At 40.8% G+C, this 16106-nt stretch overlaps 1 protein-coding gene across 10 annotated transcripts in view; it reads right to left on the reverse strand.

Annotated features, from left to right (window-relative positions):
• The window catches only part of rbfox3a (RNA binding fox-1 homolog 3a), a 541420-nt gene extending 526736 nt beyond the window's left edge, over window positions 1–14684 (reverse strand). For 4 of the 10 annotated variants that reach the window (XM_067510830.1, XM_067510820.1, XM_067510829.1 and 1 more), the window contains exon 1: window positions 14474–14679. The gene's annotated coding sequence lies outside the window, so the exon portion shown is untranslated. Of the gene's footprint in view, window positions 1–14473 lie in introns of all 10 variants that reach the window. The other 6 variants (XM_067510821.1, XM_067510828.1, XM_067510826.1 and 3 more) reach the window with 4 other exon arrangements.
• Between the last annotated feature and the right edge of the window lie 1422 nt (window positions 14685–16106).

Consider the following 16106-nt stretch of genomic DNA (forward strand, 5'->3'; position numbering starts at 1 on the left):
CAATTTAAGACCTTAAACATTATATTAGGTTCAGAATATAACTGAGCACACAATCCCAGTCCGATTTTATGGGACATGGTGTATGGAGTTGGTGATGTGATTACCTGGTTTTTCATATTACACATAGAAAAGAATGTGGCAAGAACAAAATTTTCAGAGAATGTTACCTACTGTATTTGGCAAAACTTCAGAAATTCTCAACTGCCACACTGAGAACTGAGAACAATAAGGGGAACAGAATTTACTACTTGCTGCATATTTGTGCTGACTCGAGCCGTGTGTGTGTGTGTGTGTGTGTGTGTGCCATAAAGCTGAACCAAACTTTTACACTCCTTTCCAAATCTGCTTGTAAACACTGATTAGGTATAAAACAGCAAGGAGAGGGTGGAGTTGTAGAGAGTGTGTAATTTAACTGTCACTTATTTGATTAAAATGTAATGGCATCCTGTTCAAGTGTGCTCTCTGTTTACTCAAATGCCTGTCAAAGTTAATGTGCTTGTGTGACTCATGCATCCCATCTCCTGCAGATTCAACCAGAAATGATTAAATGTAATAGTCTGTGGAAAAGGTTAGACTGCAGTTATTAGACGTTTGTGCTGGAAGTCAGAGCAAATTCCAAATCCCTGTCTAATTTTAACCTTTTTCATTTCAGGCGTATCTAAGCAACCTGCCACACATTGCCCCGACCTTCAGCTGAACCTAGAGATTGCTTAAATAATTTTCGTGTGTGTGCATGAGAGATAGAGTTGTAAAAGAAAAAAAAAATCATATGCATATTTCTCACTTTTACTGCTTTGTCTCTCACTTTCTTTCTTCTGGCTGACAGACTCTGCACTGCCTCTGCTCCATTTCTCTGTGTAGAGAGTTGTTAATAACAACCTTGCATCTGACAGCATGGCACACTCACACACACCTAGGCAGATGCATCATATCCACACACACACACACACACACACACACACACACAAAGGGTCACCACTGCTGAGAATTGCCATTTTACGCACCATAAACATTTGATTATTTCATTTGTTGTCAGGGCTGGATAATACACACACACAGCCGTGCAGAACACACATACTCACTCAAACACAAGACAACTACACAATGAAAGTACACACATACACAAGAGACAAGCATATCTGTGCTAATACATACTGTAACACAACCTTACACACAATGACACAAACACAGGCACTGAGTAAGAGTCAGCTGTCATCCCACAGTGCTCCAGATGAGAAAAATCAAAAGCCCAGAGCTGACTGCAAATTCCACCTCTGTGTTGCACTAATATCACTTTTACACACACAGGCAGAAGCTAAACTTTCTCATGCTCTGAAACACACAGTATGTTAAGTCTTTATTCTCCTACACTCCATAGGAGAAACAGCATCGATGATGTTCTCGTGGTTGTGGTCATCAGTAAGAGATTTTCTGTTGGTCAACAATAGTAGAATTGTAATGACTAACTTTACTGCAGATATCTGGGAACATGAGAATGTCACAAATGCAAGATCAAATTGATCAAAACCTCCAGCAAAAGACAATCAAAGAAAAATTCTAAACAGCAAAACAAAAAATAAAAAAATAGAGAAATTACAGAACGTGCAGTCTTGAGCTGTCCCACCACTGTCCTGACTCTTTGTACACAGCTCACACGGAAGATGGTTGCGAGAGACACATTTTCTGTGCTCATTAACAGCAGGATTGCTGATTAGCATTTAGATACTGTATGGGACATTTCCCCCAAGATCTCTAAGATCAGCTCTGGCAGAGGGAGGGTCTGCAAGCTAATTTGTCCTGACCAGACAACAGGGGTCTGCAGTTCCTGCAAAAAAACTGCAATTCAGTGGAGTGACAACACAGACGTCCAGACGCACTCATGGTGGTGGGAGACTGAATAATCAGATGATGTATTAATGTGAAGGTGCATGAGCCCAGTCATGTTAATTCTATGTCCTAGTGCAGGTTATTTTTTCGGTGTCTGTTGCCACGACTTCCCACAACATCCCACTTTCATAAGTTACTTACAAAATAATACACTGTAAAAAATAGAAGTTTTATTAGTCTGCTATCAGTGGAATTACTGTTTTCATTTCCTGGCACATGCATTTTCTGATCAGAAGCCTTTTTTGACATGATGCCATCATTTGTCAGTATGTTCTAAATCTTTTATAAATCAATTTGCTTCATGATGATATTTTGACTTTATCATAACTTAACATTCACCAAATTAGGCACAGAATTAATTCTGGTGCTCTTAGTGACATCATGGAGGACAAAGGTGAACATAAACAGTCGGCAGCTACACACAATACATACACAATAAAATGTGTACAGAGGTGGGAGAAATACCAAAACTCAATACTTAGGTAAAAGTATTGGCCTACAAAAAGTCTCCACTATATGTACCACTGAAAGGCAGCACGGTTGTGAAGTGGTTAGCGCTGCCGCCTCGCAGCTAGAAGGGCCCCAGTTTGAATCCCAGCTGTCTTTTTTTTTCCTTCGGTCAAGTGTTAACTGGTTAATGGGTGACTCTCAGGAAAGTGTGAATGCTTTTCTGTCTGTGTTTGTCTCTGTACTATGTCATTATCTACATGTTACTTACATAGTACAAAAGTTAAAATACTGTATTTTAAAAAATGATATTTAAAACTGGTAATTATGGTAAAACATTGTACACAGTGACAAATAAAGGGAAAAAATCACTATAATATAGGTTGAGTTGACATGTGGTCAACCCCTAATGTTAAATTAGATAAATTAAATATATAAAATATTTTATAAATAAAATGTTATATATGTATAAAATGTTATAACATGTTGGTTTTAATGTTGTGGCTTATAAGTATTATTAGTGTATTTTATTGAAATAATGGTCTGATCAGTGTTTTGGATCCTCTGTCATCAACCTCAACACATTGTGTCAGAACCCTGCACAGCTTTGACAGGGGTGTAAAATATTACAAAGAGAAATAAAAAATGTTAAAAACTCACCACTCAGTGTGAAATGTGGGCTTGTTGAAAAGTGATTGATCACGACTTGGGAAATTCTGTGTGGAACAGAATGAGTGTAAACTACACTCATTCTGTTCTAAAATCTTGGCTTTGCAGCTGACATAAAGTGGAAGCCTGATCACCAGAGACGTGTGTTTAGGAAGACAGTCGTCCTCACCAGGTGCTGATGGGCATAGAAGAAACGATGAGCAGGGCTGCAATTCTTTGAATTTGATCCATAGGTTAAACTTTATCCACTATAGGAGACTACTTAAATACATCAGATGTGCCAGGAACACCAACCTATTGAATTAAGAATATAGCATATTTAAGCACAGACACAGCTATAAGGAGCCTGCAGCAGTGCATACACACAGAGACTGAGCTGGAGAGCAGGCATCACATGTTAACCTGTATGGACTTTTTGTGGCATTGATACTCCACTGTTCCATCTCACTCACTCCTCTGGCCTTTATCCATCTTTCCTTCCATCTCTACCTCGTCTCTCCACTTCCAACATCTCTAATCTCTTTCTCTGCATAAGAGGGGTCAGCTGTCCTTTTCCATCGCTGTCAACTCTCTGAGCCTTTGCAGCAGTATGAAGACCCCCTGTATTGCTTCCTCCATACTGTGCGTCTCGCTCTTGCTGTGTCTTGCTTGGTTATCAGATGCACCAAGGGTGATTGGAGGTGAACTAGTGGATGGGTAGAAAAAAAGAGGAAGTAAAAAGCATGGAAGGATGCAGAGGGAAAGGGGTGAGCAGGAAGGAGAGTGGAAAGGAGGTGATAGCAGCAGGTAACAGCTTTTGTGGACAGTGACAGGCCAAGGCTAAAAATTCCATTAGACAGAGAAGAAAAGTATGAGAGGAGCAGCAAAGGAAACAGGAAAAAGAAAAATACGGAGGATGAGAGAAAAAGAAATTATTTCGTTTCTAACCCCCACTGCTGGTTTATTTTTAGGTGCCTTGTCCAGTGGTTACTTTCTCTGTCTCTGAAGATTTAAGGTCAGCACCTCATGTCAGAAGCAAAATGTCCTTGTCCTGACCTGTTGCTGCAGAACATTGTTGAATGAACCAAGGGGGCATGAGTGACAGGTCCAGAGTCTGAGCATAAAAGCTTTTATAGACTGACCTGCCACTGACTTGGCCTGAGAGGGGTGAAGGCAGCTGCTGATGTCACCCAGTCAGTCCTCCATCTGTCAGGATCCTGCAGGTTACCAGTTTCAGATCAAAAACAGTTTCATGCTATCCTCTGTGTCCTGTCCTCTGGCTTCACACCCAGACTGCTGCAATGAGACCCAAATGCACCACAGCAGAGAAGTGATGGTGATGGAACTTTCTCCAATTGTGGTTCAAGGCACGTTTATTCCAACATTTGGTTGAGGTATTGATATGAACATTCCACCAAATGCACCGGTTCCTATAATTCCAGTAGAGGTTTTTGGCTAAGCACAGTTTACTTTAGACAGTCATGGAGATTCAGAGCATCTGGGGCAACATGTTCAAACTGTCTCCAATTTCTTTGCAATGAGGACACCTTGGTCAGTGGAGCAGTGTGTCTGTGTGTTTTCATCGCTTCTGCACAATATTGGACGTCTGCAACGCTGAAAAACAAGTTAATTCACATTGCACACTTAGCCTGTGTGAACCAAGATCATTGTGGGGCCCTGTCTTTCTTGGTTGGGTAGGAGCTGAGGTGCCCAGAGCTGTAAAGCAGCATCCTATAGAAAAGTCCATATCATGCTGAAGTTTCTAAATAGCTAATGTTGAAAAACAAGCGTCTCTGAATCTACATGTGCTCCAGCTCATTCTCTCTCTCTTTCTGGGGCAGTAATATCACTCTGACTGGCTTGCCCTAAGCCCCATGCCTGGCTTTCTCTCTCCTACAGCCCATATCCCACCCAGCCCCTCTCCTCCTCTCCTCGCTGTTGCCTGGTGCCAACCTCTTTTCACAAGCTAATACCACTTCACCCTCTTTTACCCTCCTCCTCCTTCCTCCCTGGGGACTCGCATTCAATCGCGCTATCTTCCCGCAGCAGGCCTGTCAAATACCCTGCCATCGAGCGAGGCAAATTGGTCTGTGGGGGGTGGGGGGGTTAGAGCAGCAATGGATGGTAAAAAGTGGGATGAATGGAAAAAAGGACAGCGAGGGATGTAAAAAAAAAAAAAAAAAAAAGGGTTTGGATTGGTTTGATGGTGGAGGACGAGGGATGAAAGTGAAGGAGTAGGAGTGTAACAGCTGGAACAGAGGGAGGACGTGAACAAGGCCGACGATCAATAGAGGTCAGGAGTGAAGGAGTAAAGGCAAATGCAACCGTGAAGGGCTGCAGAGGAAAGAAGGAGATGTAACAAATGATGAGGATTCATACATCATTAGTCCAAGAAGCATCAGTTCCTCCCCTCCACCTCCTTCCTGCTCTGGGTGACTGTAAGCTGTCTATTGTGTGTCTGAGCCTGTGTCTGAACCAAAGCTTTTTCTCTGTGTGCATCAGCTACAATACGTCATTTGCTTCGAACGGGGAAAAAACTGTGACACGAGTCGAGCGATGAAAAGGTGCAGTGGAATTCACTGCAAGCAAACAAACCCAGTGGTGTGGTTTATAGTCCAGCGGGCTGCTCAGTCACGCACTCTGATTGGTCAACAGCTGCCACAGCCGACAGTGATGTACGACATACAGCTGTTTAGGACCTTTATTTAAATGTGCTTAATGTTGCTGACACGTTCGGTCTCTGTGGTTAAGAACTAAACACGTCTACTGAATTTTGCCTTGCTTTCATACCACACAGCCCAAAACAGCATAATGACACAAGAAAAATATTAACAACACGCAACAAAAGCATATTTGTCCTTCAAATAACACATACGCTCTTTCAATCAATCATTACACAGTGGACAACAAAATATTAAATACATCTAGAAATATCCCAACATCCCATGGTGGTTTTAGTAGAGAGAACAAACACTGCTGCTGTCTGTACCTGCACTCATTTGAGATGCCTGTTAAAAAAAAGAGAGATTTCCTAAGAAAGTTTCTAGATTCATTCCTGTGTGCAGGTTTTTCTGCATCCAACTGTTTTTACCTGCAGGACCGATTCCGACTGGACCGATATGGACTCTTGATATGACATAATGTTTGTACTGTATTCTTTCTTCAATTAAAAACAAAAATAATTCATTCTGTTTCCATATTGTTAAGAGACAGAAAACAGGAACAATACGAACAAATAAAAATAAAGCAAATGACGAGTGAAAATATCCTAAAAATCAAAATGAACACAAAAACTTACTTCAAAACACCTTTTATGTTTAGTCTATTTGCTCCAATTAGGCCACGGGTTCCCAATAACTTTGTGTAGGTTATGTGTATGGTTTTTATGGGAGTAACTTTGTTTCTGTCATGTAACTTTTTGTGCTCTTGTGCAATATTCTTTTTATTGTGAGGTCATTTTTTGTTGCTGGAACAGTGGAATTTTCCCATTATGGGAAACATATATTTTCCTTTAGTTTGACATAATGAATTTAATAAAGTTTGGGGTTAACTAATCTTTACCGTTTTGAAAATAAAGATGTAAAAACTTTGTAAAAACCAATGGAAAATTGTAAACACGATCACAAGACTTCAGCTGTGCTAAGAAGTGGATGGTAATGATCAAGTGGATCATTGAGGCAGTGCTGTTATCCTACATCCTACATGTTTCACCCTGTTCACACCACTTCTGAGGCTTCCAATCATCAGTGCTCTTACATGACCTCACTTAGGTGTCTGTGTGTCTGTAGCTCTGACTTCTTCCTGCACGTTGACATATCAAACTTTCCCTGGACGACAAACAGGTTTGGTACAACTAGAACAGCCTCTTCATGAGCTACACACATTGGACCATGTGTGACGACAGATGGAAGGAGTATGAGTGTTGTTCCTGTGTTCACAACTCAGGGAAGGCTGGTATTCATAAAGAGAGGATGGTGGATGTTTGTGTGACAACCAGATTTATAAAGAATCTGAGCTTCATGTTTACGCAGTGTTATGAATGAGGCCCCTGATTAACAAAGGCGTTAGATACATATGCTGTATGTTTCTGCTTCTTAATGTTTTTCATTTGTTGCCAGTTGGTCCCAACTGTCGAACCAACAAACGCGAGCTTGGTGGACGACTGCTCCACCTTCCAGCGCCACAGTCCCCCAAGTGTAAATCATGTGTGGAAGAGTGAATTGTAACATCTGTAGTTGGTAACCATCCAACTCTCCAGCATAATAATGTACCAACCATGTTGTCTGTATATAGGAATGAGTCATAAACTGGTTCAAACTCTGTTAAATGCAGTAACTATACTGTTCTCCATCACCCCACAAAGCCTTCATGCTGTAAAAACTAATTTTCTGTAACAAGTGAAGGAGCAGAGTAAAAGCTTTGTTATTAATCATCTTTCCGTACTTCGTCGTGTCAGGCACAACATGCCAGCAGTGAAGACAATCTCAGGCAAGCGTGTGTCGCTGTTTTACACACGTGTGTGTGTGTGTGTGTGTGTTTCTGACTGCAGTATAGCAGGTGGTAGCTGAGTTGGCAGGAATTACAGCAATACTGAATGACAGTTTTTCCCTTCAGCTCGCCTGACTCACATTCACTGGCTGCCTGGCTGCTGCACAACCGCAGACAGACAGATTTGGAGATAGGTGAAGAGAGGCTAAATGAAAAAAAAGGACAGGCAGAGTGAGCTGATACCTATACTTGTTTTAAAGGTGCTTGAGGTCAGATTCTTGTGTAAAATCATAGAGCTGGGCTTCAACAAAGAGAAGTCTTCATCTGTTTTAAATGGGACACACTGCACTGTGCACTCATCCCCAAAGAAATTTAGAAAAGTGAATCGAGTTGGACATTGTGTCCACACAGCAAGTTTAAAATGCTAAAACAGCAGGAAATGATAATGTGGACTGTGTGGCACTGCATTCCTCTCTTTTGCTTTGCCCATGCTTCAAGCAGTAGGCTCAGACAGGAAATGCAGCTTACAGATCAGGAAGTGTGGCATCTTCACAGTTAGAGTGGACATGGTCTTGTGCATTAGAATATTACATTAAAACTTGAACATAAAAACAAAAGTTATTCAAATTAGTCTCCGTCTGTGGTATTTGGTACACTGAATTGCTCTCCGGTCTTACTATTTCAGCTTACTGCACACTGATTGAAGAATGATATTTTAAAGGTCTACACTCTCTAGATGCCTGCATCACAGTGTCAGCTGCTTTCTATACAAGCTGCCATCCCGTCCTCCCTGTTTTACTGCATTGGTTCTTTTCCTTGATAAGGCTCAAGTTATTCTCCTTTTTGGACCCAAAAACCCTCCCTGTTCACCTCGACATCCTTTTCTTAGGGAGCCTGTGTTTGAGAAGAACTTTTCAACATCCAAAGCTGTAGGATTTTAGAGGGCACAAGTCACAAAGCCCTGGAGCTCTGGCCTCAGGCTACAGCTTCAAAAAGAGAAAAGTGTTGGCCAAGTGTTTAGGACTGATATGCATTAGTGAAGCATGAGGTTAGCAGTATGATGGCTGGAATACCCAGGATAGTCAAAGTCAGGATAAGTGGCACCACAGGGGGGATGAAACCCCCAAGGATAGAGTTTCTGCTTTGAAAAAAGATGAGTGTTTCAGAGTGTCAGGGGAAATTCACCGATAGCTTTAAACAAATGGGGAGAGGAACTGGAGCAAATATGGGTGTCAGTGTGTGTGTGTGTGTGTTTGTGTGTGTGTGGTCTGCGGCAGCAATAGATTTATAGGTGTGTGTCCAGGCTGCAGTGTGCAGACATAAATAAAGAGGGGAGAAAGCTCTCCATTGAACATAATCAAGTGCAGGCCTTAGAGTGCCATTTATCACACACTCACACACACACAAGCAGGGTGTAGCTTTGATATTAACTGTGGCTTTGCCTTAAATATGTTGCTTTGTTTATGCTGTTACAGTATACACACACACACACACACACACACACACACACACACACCTAATGAGGAGCCAAGCATCTCTTACTTTTCCTCTGACACTCACTCTCTTTTTTTAAAAGTAATATTTAAATCATTCTAAATAAACCAATGCTGTCAAATTGTGTTGCATCCATTTTTCATTGTGCTTCAATCTTAAATTTTCCAAAAAAGAAAAAGAAAATATATTTGAAGATGCTCATACGCTTTGAGCTGAAAAACGTATTCTACTCTAATGGTTGAAGATGTTGGATAAGTGTCCTGTAAAGTGGCCTCCATGTTCTATTTTTACAGCCTTTGGATCCAGATTTAATTTGCAAACCAATCTGTGTCCTTCCTGATGGATGGACACAACAGCTCCAAACACCTTAAATCACTTCTAAGCATCTGTGAAAGCATCATCTTTCTCTTTTTCTTTCCCTTTTGCAAACTATGTACCTATTAGACTAGAGAGTCATTTTAATTGTTATTTTTAGTATAGAATTATTATCATACAGTTAACTGAATGTTTGTTATGATGAAACACTTTTCTAACTAAAATCTATGTGTGTGTGTGTGTCTGTACACTGATTGATTCATCTCTCCTGTTAATGCCTTTTTTAATGATGTGATTTATGGCAGAATGACACTGATCAGTGATGCTGCAACATCAGATGGATTTAGTGATGTGGTTTGCTCAGTCAACCATCACTCAGATCTTCAGGGGTGTCAGAGCAGAACCAGAACCAGTGTTATCTGAACTTTAAACGGTCCTAGAAAAACCCATAATCAATATCATCGGACCACACCAGATACAGGAAGGGTAAATGTAGGTATTAAGAATTCATTAATACACATTGTAGAGAAGTGGGCAGGATTTTTGAAATTGTTTAATTCAAGCTTGATTTAAGCAGGTGGAGGTCCCCTTAAGGATGAGAACCTACTTTTTAAGGTTGACCAGGTCAAGATAAAGACAAGACAAACAAGAAATGTACAATTTCACTGTCAAACAAGTTTATAAAGTCTTACATGAGCCAAAAAGTACAAATGTATGATAAGAACATTAGTTTAGATTGAGCAGCAAAGGAATCTTTTACTGTATTTCACAATGGCTCCTAAATTCAAACTGTGATGCTCAACTCTTCAGTTTAATTTCCTTCTGCAAGTTCTTCCAGATGGTTGGAACAGAAAACATGGAAACTTTCTTTCCCATCTCTGTCTGTATATTTGGAACTGACAAGAGATATGTGTCCCATGATCTGAGATTATGACTGGGGGTGGAATTCGCCGTTATCATATTTCAGAAAGACTGAGATAAAGAGATACTTTATAAATGAAGATGTACCTGTTCAAACATTATTCACATTCTGATGTGTTGTTAATTCTGATGACACTAAACACACTGTCTCCTCAAGCCGCACGACTGTAACAGTGTTTTCACTCAAAATCTCTAAATTGCATCCAGATTGTACAGAATTAAGCTGAAAGACCTTTTTAAATTTACAAGAATAATGTAATGTCAATGTTACATCTACCATTCATTCTCCCGATGTTTTTCTAGAACTGCAGAGGAAAATGCAGCTGTTTCACTCTGTTCCAGTAAAGTCTGTACCTTTGTGTGAAAACCTATATGAATAATTTTCCCAACAATTCCTTGTATTGCATTTATAAAACATTTCTATTCGTTAAATTTAATTAACGCTGAAAGCACTTTATAAAAGAATAGGCCACAATGAGACAATCCAGTTACCTGGGCTGCAGTTACGTCGGCCAGTATAAAAAAGAGAGCTCTAATTGACCCACTTTAACGAAGCTCCATATGAATAGGAACAGCTGAATTCCTTTTAAACATGTGAGCCACACATGTAAAATATCACCTAACAAAGCTTTAGATACAACATAGTGTAAATGTGAATAAAACGCAGTCGCTAAAACAACAAAAATGTGAAACATGAATTAAGATGAGTCAGACAATCAGAAGACGTCCACTTTGCTCCTTATTTATTATCCTGCACTGCTTTAAGCAGCATTAGAGTTATTCTTCTAGAAATCTTCTGTAAAAGAAATACAATAACTTGCTGGACAAAGACTGTGCAAATATTCATCACGAGAAACTGATTATTAAAGAAGCCTGCGTGAGGTGCAGCAATATGGGGGTTACATGCCACAAAATCAAAAACTTGACTTATGCCTACAGAAAATAGAAATAACCCACAAAATGAATCAGAAATATAACCCAAAATGTTGTCGACTGACCTGAATGGGATAACCAACGGACCACTGGCACTTTACAGAAAAAAGAAAACTTTAACTTACCACATACTCAGCATATGCTGATCCACAGTTAAACACTCAAAAGAGAGAATACATTTGTGCAGCTGACAATTTACAGCCATATTTTGCCAAGCTCCCTTTATTACAGGAACATCTCGTCCATCCAGCCATTAAGTGTTCTGCTGCAGACATTCTTCTCAAATATTCTTAACCGCACTTTTTCATACATTTACATCACTCTGATCTGGGTTTTATGACAGTTATATTTAATAATATAATTACAGAATATCTAAAGATTCTAAGAAAAATATATTAACCCTTAACAATGATAACTGGACAAACACCTCCATTATATTACTATGTCTATGACTCTAAAAGGAACAAATACAACATGGATGTCTGTTTCCTCCGATCCACATTTTTTGGTATTTCCAAAACAAGAGCCCATCTCCTAGTAAAAGCGCTGGCAAACCACACAGCACCAGAGGATCCAGAGTATAGAGCCGCAGAGAAACCAATTTTAGAGGAGAGTGTTTGCTTTGATTTGTAGAACACCTGTTTCTGAAAAAGTCTGGCCGCTCACTGCAAAACCTCTCTGAATGCGTATTAACGGTTCACGGCTCCCTTAAAGCCCTTGTTCACATGCAAATCCCAGTCTCGGTCCGTTCTAAAAGCATCTGCTGCCGTGTTGTCTTCACCACCACACACAAAACAACACACACACACACTTTTTCTCGGGGACTTGTCGCTGTGTTCAACACCAATGCCTGTCTCTCATTTTGTGTGTGTCTCATTTTTGTACAGAGGAGGGATTAGGCCTCCGGAGAAAAGACTTATCTGTGCTGTCAGTACAGCACACCAGACAATACCGACACACACACACACACACACACACACTACATTCACTTTTAAACCAACAAAGATGCTCACTAAAAACTGCTTGTGAATGCAACAAGCTTCAGTAGCGATACAGTTCATTGTGGGTTAGGATAACAACTCTGCTTAAAAGGATTAAGCAGCGTGTGTAATACTGTACCATCCCATCATACAAATGCAGAGACATTTTTTAAAGAAATCTCCAAATGCTGAGGACTTAGCATGTGTGAATGGAACCGTTTTAAGAGAGGAACGTTTCTGAGTGGTGTCTGACTTTGACAGTCAGAAAAGTGCATGTGATAAATTACAGCAGCAGCCGTAAGGCGAAATCTAATGTTCTCTAATGAAAATGGATGTTTATGAGAAGAAAGAAGTAAATGAAATGTCATTCAGAATAAATTGTTATTGTAGGAATTATTGGGTGATGATGATGAAACAGTGGGCAATTAGGCTGAGGAGCTTTCTTCTCCATTAGTTCTCATTTTAAGCAGACTGACACATTTTTTACTTAGCACCACATTCTTTATCTTCCGTTTGACATTTTCCATAAGTTTGTCACACTTCGGCTAATAAACATATGAGCACACACACCATAGAGAAAGGGACGGGGGTACACATGCTTACAGTGATCACTCACAAGCTGGATTTGTCTTTTTGGGCAACTTTCTCACAGCTCTGCCCTCGTTCAGCACAAGCAGCAGCAGCAACGTCTCCAAATGTCTTGCACTGTGTTGCTGTGCTGCTCCACACTGAGAGTCTCCTTTGATGTAGACAGTGTCACCCACTAAATCCTTATAGGGAGAGGAAATCCCAACCAATCCCAACCAAAGCCACAAATATCGTGCTCCCCACACATCCTCCACAGAGCCCAGCTGCTCCCAGCTAACAATTCTTGATCCAGGAAAACTCTCTCCTTCACACACTCACACACACACAGGTACAGAGTGCACACACACATGATTGCACACATGCACTGTCTCCGTTTTTGGATATACAGAGCTGTTAAATGCACAAGTGTGATGTGCATTTTGAATTTATTGCAAAAAACATTTATCTCATACAAGATCGTATGGTCTCTCAATATAAAACATATGAAATATTAAAGTAAAGTTCACAGCCAAACACACTGTAGCCTGGATGCCTTGGGAATCATTTGATATCAAGTGCTATGAACACATGAAATGTCAGCCAGCAGACAAAATACGGGAGACAATGGAATATTTGAGGAGACACGCGAGTGCACTTGATTTCGACCTTGTTATAGCTGACGAAGGCAAACAGAACTGACAAAAGCCTTTTCAGAAACAATTACTGCGAGTGAGGAAGGGTGAAAAAAGAAGCAGTTATCATAATCCCTCTTTTTCCGAAGTTATCATAATCCCTCTTTTTAGTTCTCTCCTCACCACCCCGCTAACCCTTCTCTCTGCTGTCCTCAGCATCACTGCATGCTATAATACACCCATGGTTTACTCTACAGGGCTCCTTTCGCTTCTAGCAAAAGTGAAAAATACTTTTGGGTTTCGATGGTACGTCTGCATCTGCAGGATGGTGGTGATGGTGGCACCAACATGAACAAACAATACAGTCAATGTACATCAGTCACTTAGATGTAAGTTGAAGGGACATTATCTCAGTATAACAGTGATTTCCAACAGAAAGCACAGTACACAGCACACTGTGGGACTGTCCCATGAGCGTGTCTGTACTGGATGTTGGACGAACTTTGTTTTTTAATCTAGTGGAAAGTAAAACACTGTGTGGAAGTTAGGAGCCGACAAAAAAAGAAGAAATGGAGCCTCAGTGAAAACATAAGGAAGTGAACACAGACGACTAACAGGCGTCTATGAGTAGTTTAAATGGAAATTTCAACTGTAATTAACAAACACAAGAGTAATACTTGAATGAGCCAGTTGTGCTTAAACTGAGAAAAAAAAACAGAAATGAAAAATTTGATAAGCATCGGAAAAATGCATTTGCATCGCGAGTCAACCGATGGTCTCTAATGGGAGTTTGAGTGCAGCTTTTGTTAGCACACACTATGTCTTATTTCTTCTGTTTTTCTGCCTGCATCCTTTACATGCTTACACTTTTCTGACACTATTATGACTTACACAAACACACAGACAGAAAATCTCACACACACACACACACACACACACACACACACACACACACTTGTTCACATGGCACATTCTGCAGCTTCATGTTGAACAACAAGATGTGACTCTAGCCAACAATCTAAAAGTGATGCTGTGCATCTACCCATGCATGTTCACTCTGTTGCTCCTGTGTATCACACCAGCCAGTTCAGTTAGTTAGGAAACAGCTCCCTCAATAGTGAGTGACTGGAGAGAAGCAAGTATATACAGTTCAGTACTCACGATGGTCAGGAGGGTTCCTCTCTCTCAGTCCGCTCAGTCTCTGTCTCTCTCTCTCCCCTTCAATCTGCCTATCTGTCTATCACACTCTCTGTTGTCACTGCAATCGCTACTCTGGACACACACACACACGCCACAGCAAACACACACTCCTCTCTGTTATACCGCTCTGCAGAACTCACTGCTTTGAGCAAGAGACTGAGATAGAGAGAGTGAAAGAGAGAGAGAGAAATAGAGAGGAGGAGGAGGAGGAGGAGGAGGAGGAGGAGGAGGAGGAGGCGGTATTGGAGAGAGGAGAAGGAAGGCAAGCTTTACTGTATGTGTATTGGTGTGTGTGTTTGTGTGTGTGTGTGTGAAGGGATGTGCTTGGTGTGGGTTCGGCAAACGAGCTTCGGTAGGGGAGAGCTGCTGTCCAGTGGCTCAGGGGAAATATAAATATACACGCTGCACCATAGACGCCGTGGATGTCAATGCAAACACTGAGCAGAGTGTCGAGAGAAGTCATACACACATCGCTGAACACATCACAATGGAGAGGAGGTTTTAAGACCCAGAGTAAAAGATGAAGAGATGAAGCACCTATGCTGCCTATATGTGTGTCCGTGTGTGTGTGTGTGTGTGTGTGTGTTTGAACATGTTCTAGTGAGGCTCCAGTCAGCCCACCATGAAAGTGAACCTCTAAGGAAAAGTTTGCTGCCTCGCTCCTCTTCCCTGCTCTGTTCTCCTTCATCATTCTCTCTGATCCATCAACTCATTTATCTTTTGTCCCTGCATCCCTTCCTTCATCCATACACTCTCTTACTCTCATCCAGTCCTTTTAGAATTTGAATTCATAATTAGAACACGCACACACACACACACACACACACACATATATATACATATATATATGAAAGCCAATTTTGTGCCTTCCAAAATGTATATTTTATATTCCTATTGTACAACACAAAATGTAAAGTATTTCATGTCTTCCCTACTGGACAGGAGTGAGCTGTTCATGTGGAGTATGCTCGGGGGTTTTATCCTCTAACATTTGAACCATATTACAACCCTGTGTCTTTAATTCAGATAATACCCAGCCTGCAGTTCCCCCCAAAGCCTTTAATTAAAGGTAAAATGAGCCTATAGAATGGTATTATGCAGCTATACTGTTCCAATAGAGAGATGCTTTGCAGCACTCGATAGTGCGTATGAGTAGTATGGGGTTATGATTATATGGCTGCTGAACCAAAATGTGTGTGTGTTTATCTGTGTTTATCTTTAACTACAACAGCAGTTGAGTAATAAAACTGTCATCAACACGCCCACTTCAGGTGCACACACAAGCTCGCGTGCATAATACGGACATTGTACTAGCAGGCTCAAAGGATAAATACACAGGGTCAGATCCAATAATCAGGGTCAGATCCATATACACAGGGTCAGATCCAATAATTTTATACAGTATAAAATGATTAAAGCCAAGTCCACAATCCAAGAACCAGAGTCAATAGTTATATCGTATATCTGAGCCAGGTCAGAAAGATTCACCATCCACAAATCCAGATCAGTCAAGCAGGGTTCAGATAATCAAATAGACTTACGGAGCCAGGGACAGATCAGAGTTGTAACAGGCAGGCAGACTGGTGAGGTTTTG

This window comes from Channa argus, chromosome 7 (assembly GCF_033026475.1).
Source record: "Channa argus isolate prfri chromosome 7, Channa argus male v1.0, whole genome shotgun sequence".
Lineage (NCBI taxonomy): Eukaryota > Metazoa > Chordata > Actinopteri > Anabantiformes > Channidae > Channa > Channa argus.